The following is a 6000-nucleotide window of genomic DNA, read 5'->3' on the forward strand; positions in this document are numbered from 1 at the left end:
AAAAAAATTAGAATCCCTAAACTTGTGTCTCCAGTCGGAGGGGCGAGGTTTTATCCTGAAGGTTACAGTCAGCTGTATGGCTGAGGGCAGCTGTTCTGACCCAGACAGGGACAAGAATTCTGTTCTACTAGAGAAACATAGTCCAGCTATGACTGTGTGAATCTGGAAGAACCACGCTGTGGATGTGCCAGAATTGTTATGCATTTACAGCAGTGTTATTGAAAGCACAGTCTGCCTCATTTTCTTTCCAGTAAGAAAGACTATCACAATAATTTGCACAGAAATACATGCTTCTGTTGAAGTAAGCCTCATTTCTCAGTGTCCGGTGGTCCTGTAGAGTAATCTGTTATCTGATAAATTACTCAATTGCTGAGGAGAAGGGGTGCTAATTATAGCATATACAGCCTAATGAACAGCAGTGATATTTAAAAAGCAAGAAGCATAAAAGCATTAGCCACTGGTGTGATTGGGAGCTGTGATTTCCAAACAAATGCCAGAGGAATGAGTGTTCCTACCTCATGTGTGAACTATTCATAAAAGACAGATAGTTCAGGCAAGTTAAAGACTAATCTATGAAATGTAAAGCATTAGTTCAGGCAAGTTAAAGACTAATCTATGAAATGTAAAGCATTGTATCTATTATGTGGGAATAAAAGAAGTCACTTTTAATGAAGGTTCCCTTTGTACTGGCAGCTGACCATAATTTCAGATTAATATGGACAAAACTGATGCTCTTCTAGACAAATCAGATTAGGTCCCTATCTGCTACTCAAAATACATCACATTGTCTGACTTGGTGGGGCTAAACTTCAAGCTGGTGAGCAGGCTATCTTAAGGAATCTTAAGCTTTATTATTTCCTAGGCCAGATCTCCATGAAAGGCCTTAATATATTAACTACAGGTCAAGTACTTAACTATATCTGCCAGCTGAGTTACAATGGTTTTGCTCCGTGAGCTTCTTTGGAGGTAGAGCACTACTCAGGGAGTTTGCAGCAGCTTTTCTAAGATGGCACTGCCTGTTTATATTAAGGCATAGAGTGAAATGCAGTAATAAAACTCATAGTGCCTAATAAATGCATATGAAAACTCTTGTCTGTGAGATTTTTTTTTCCTCTGCGTGGGAAGCAAGATAAAGAGGTTAGATTATACTAATAAAAGCTATTTGAAAAGTCAAGAGAGTAGAGGGTGAAAAATATACCACACAACCAAATCAGAAGGAAGTTTTCCATCATTACTAATATTTTCAACAGGGAGAATCTTGATTTTCACTGATGTTGAAAAAGAGCACTTTATAGAAATGTCTCCATTAAAAAGTAGCACAACTCACAAGTCTTTCCCCCCACTTTTGTTTTGTTTTGTTTCTCTAAAAGTGGGAAGGAAGTCTAATGAGAAAAAAAAAAGATGACAAATAGTATTTACTGTTCTCTCATGGATCCAGGCTGCTCCTGGAGCATAAGGAGCCTGTACAATTTCCACTGTGCCAGCCAGAGAGACTCTTCCACGATTTCAGCAAGAGCTGGAGTGAATCCAAAGACTTCAATAACCTCCCTTTAACATGATCTTGCACAGAGCAGCATTCCCCTGCAGCAGCACATGCATCTGCTTTACCTGAGATCTGCTTCACCACTGTCCATCAGCGGGTGGCAAGCAAATATACAAAGGCTAAACAAAAGGTTTCCAAACTTCATTTCAGTGTTCACAGAGTTGCTGGATCTGGTGGGGCAACTAACTCATTGCTTTACTCCAACACGTCTTTAAATAGGATTAGAACTAAAACTGCTATGAAACCTATTTTACAAAAACACTGGGAAATATTTGTTTTAATATTAAAGGTGTTCCCTTGATGTCCTGGTTCAGGGCAAATTTGGGAGAGAACCCCCAAAGGGGCTCCTCTAGGAAAGCAGATTCATTTGGCCCCTCCCCGCAACCGGTCTGGGAGAAAATACCTCCTTGGAGAAAAGTGGAAAAAGCTGTTTATTAAATAATAAAACCTAAACAATATTAAACAATAACACCCCTTGCTGCTCCAAAAGAGATGACAAATGGACAAAGTCCCCTCCCCGGGCTGCAGCTCAGCTCACTCAGTCTCTCATCAGTCCCTCCGGTGCTGGAAATGCCGCGGCCCCGGCCCAGCCTGGTGGGCTAGGGATGCAAACTGCCGCTGCTCTGCTGGGTGTTCAGCCCAGAGCAGGTTTAAACAGGTCCAAAGAAAAGGGAAAAAGGAAAAAAAACACAGTCCAGGGAACTTTGCCTCAGCTAGCTAAACTAACTAAAAGCAAAGGAGAGCTCTGTCCCGCTGTCTGTCCATCCGCAGACAACACAGTCCAGGAGCAGGAATGTGGAGGAGTGAGTGCAGTGTCTGAAAACAAACTGCACGCTTCTCTCCCCCCTTCACTCTCTGGAATTAGTCTTAAAGGTGCAAAACTTATTTTTCAGCATAAACAGAACAAGACAATTGGGGATAAAAGCATCATACAGTCAACCTAGGACACTTGATTAGGTTTCTAAGGATTTGTTCCTTCCACCTTTGTCAAGACTTCTTTTAAAATCTAAACCAATATTCACATAATTAGAGATCAGTTTATACTGAAGGAGGAATTTAGTATGGTTTAAATTCATCAGATAGTTTGGATACTGTTCTTTCTAATAGATTACACATTAGTAGACACCTAAGTGTCCTTTTGGTACTGGCAATTAAAATGAGTTCCTTAACTGGTTTCATAAGAGCAGTTTTGCATCCTTCTAGTGTGAATTAACATAAGCAATAGTCAAACAAAACTGTACAGTATGAATCATATAAGTTCTAATAAAATAAGTTTAATAAAAAGTAAATGGGTCACTGAAGTAGTACTCACCTCCTTTTTGTTTTCCAATTTTCTATTTTTTTATTTAATATGAGCCTGAAAAAAATATTACAGACTGTACTCTGCAGTTGGAAAGCTGCTCTTGAACTCCCAATACACAGTAAAAAAGCTCTTTGCAAAGCTATTGCAATAGAGCTGACAGAGAATTATCCAGCTATTCATTGCCTCATGTTTGTAGAGATATCTGCAGTTTTTCTATCCCAAACACATATGCCTTTAAGTATGACAGTGAGCACTAAGTAGCATTGAAGTTTGAGGTTTTATTTTTTCTCATTTTTGAGAAATCTGATTTCTCAAAATAGCTTTCTGATTTCATCCCATAAAGTGTTAGGGAGGAGCATGCTGAGTCTCAGCTGCAGAGAATGAGGCTTCAGATCTCAGAGCCTCATAATGGCTCAAAATATTTATTGCTGAAACCCTCAGCTCTGTGAAGAAGCCACTGACAGTTCAAATGGCTTTCTGGAGAGAAAAGAGGTAGGACATACCTTAAGCACTTGAGAAAGGTAAATCAGAGGAAAATGAAATACTCCCAGCTCTTGCATGCTCCCTGCTAATCATCAGAGATATTTTTACAAGTTGTACAGTGATAATCATTCCTTGGCTAAGGAATCCTGGGCTGGAAGGAGGAGGGGAGAGCCTTTTTTGACTCACTGCACTTCCTTCTGCTCTGCCCTCTTGAGCAGCCTCTGCCTGCACCACGTTCTTGAAAAAGCCAGTGGCCACGGGATCTGACCACGTTCTCTGTGCTTATTAGCCAGATGTTCTGAGCTCCTTTCACTCCCAATTTTCCTATGAGTGTGAGTGACTCTCCCAAGTGAAGAGTAACATAATGCTGGAAATGCAACTAAGTTTTTGAGGACATCACAGAAAAACGAAGGATACAACTGAGTCCATCCACACTTCTGGACATCCAGGGCGCTTAGGATTGCCATTTCCTGGGGAAATCCCTATTCCCAGGGCACACCACAGCCTGTGCTAGAAGTATAACTTTGATTTGGGGATGACATCTGTCCCAGTGCTGTGCAGAGCTAGGGGAGCTCACTGCCAGGGACGTGACCTGAGAGGGCAAGAGGAGCAGGGGCTGAGCAGGGACACAGCCCTGGCTGCATCACTCGGGATGGGGATGGGGAGGTGGCTATGGGGAGAGGGAGAGCAGGAGTGAGCAGAGGGCTCCCACCACATGATCCAGCCTGCTGGAATGCTGAGACTGGTGACAGAGCCCTTCTTCCTTGCCCCTTCTGGTAAATCCATCCCCCTGTCTGTTCTGTACAGTATGATCTGTGATAAAAGCTGCATATTTTATTCCAAGGAAGTGTTGATTTATATTCTTTGAGTGCTACATTGTAAACTTGTTGGTCATGTGGTCATATTGCAGCACTATCACGGACTAGCTAATGTACAAAAAGCAAAAGAAATTTAAAAATCTGCTGTCTGGACTCTCAGGTGGGAGCATAGGGTATTAATAGAGTTTTGATGTGCATCACTGTACTCAGCAACAGCCTAAAAGGTAGCGTTTTTCACCAGACATTTTCAGTCAGACAACTGAAAACATAATGACAATTTTGTTTTCCAGCTGATGCAATAAATCTCAGCAGCAGTGAGAGCTCCATAAAACATGCTAAAGCATGATTTTGAGACTTTTGGAACAGGTGGACGATGGTGACAGCTTTCTCTATTTTACTGCTTTCAAACAAAGCCAATGTGAAAAGAAATTGCAATGCATAACTAAATCCACACCTAGCAGTGTTATGGATTATTGATAGCATTCATTCACTATGGTTTGATGATGTCTCCTTCAGACACCTCTACAGTCATGCTGTGATACATAATTAGGACTCGGTCTTCCTGTGTGTTATTTCTGCTAAATTTCCATTTAACTGTTAGCCCATATTCAAGAAAAATGCTTATTTTACTAATCAACAGGTATGGGACTCTGCCTTGACTCAGTGCATGACTTTATGTTTGGGGTGTACAACGTCTCCTCTACTAGTAATGCAGATTTTGCAGTCTGTGCTTTGGTCTCTTACATATCTTCAGTTTCAGAAATGAAGAAGAAGGAAAAGGAGGTTGTTGGTGAAGGAACTGCACAGTCCTGTATCTGCACAGAGTGTTTGTAGAGTTGAAGGTGAAATCAGAAAGGATCAGGAAAAAAAGATTGCATTTGCAAAGGTTTGATTTGTATGATTTTAATAAGTGCATAGCTTTCTAGCCCCTACTGACAGAGTTCCCAAGAATTTCCCAGGAAATACTTTAAAAAGTGTCTAGGGCAGCTTGTCTCTGTCACTGGACATTTATATCTATCTTTATTTATTAAGATAAATACCTTTGAAAATCTGGCTCCACCTTTCATTTTCAAAGTGGTTGAAGACCAGGTGGTTCATAGTTCATGCTAAGTGTCCTGCTCAGAATCACACAACTCGGCATTGCTGAACATAAGACTCTTCCTTTTCTTGTGTGCCAAGGGCCAGGATCTCACCATGCAGTGCTCAGTGGGTGGGATCACCATGAAAACCATGTGCATAATTCTACCCATTAGGTACGCAGTTCTTTAGAATGGGAAAGCTGAAAAACGGAAAAATAAGTGAAAAGTGTACATATAAATGCCTGACTTGGTAAATTGGCCAGAAATGAGTGGCCAGAAATGGTCAGAGGCTGAGCCAGATCCCAGTCTCTGCTGCTTTCTGCTTTTGAATGTGAATTTTGCAATATTAGGAGTTGCCAAAATTTATTTGATATGAATCAAGAAAAAAATATAAATTCCATAAACGTTGCAGTATGAGAAAGCATCAAAATGTGAATCACTCCTGTTTTCAGATTTGCAAACCAGAAACTCGTCTGACATTTTGTGCAATCAAAACCACACCCTTTTCCATTCAGCTTTGATTTCTTAACAAGAAAGCTCCCATATCATTCCTTCTTTCCATGGTTGATGGTTACTACCTACAGTTTCAGATAACATAAATGAAAACTGACTGTGCCAAAGTGATTATAATATTCAATTTTAAACACAGCTATCATTTTTACATTTCTGTTTTGTGTGTTTTTGAGTTCTGAAGTGAATCATACATGGAAAAAAATAAAACACTTTATATTAAATCAGCCTCAGAATGCCAAGAAAAAACATCTACCGCACCCT

Source organism: Fringilla coelebs, assembly GCF_963513975.1.
Source record: "Fringilla coelebs genome assembly, chromosome: 1".
NCBI lineage: Eukaryota > Metazoa > Chordata > Aves > Passeriformes > Fringillidae > Fringilla > Fringilla coelebs.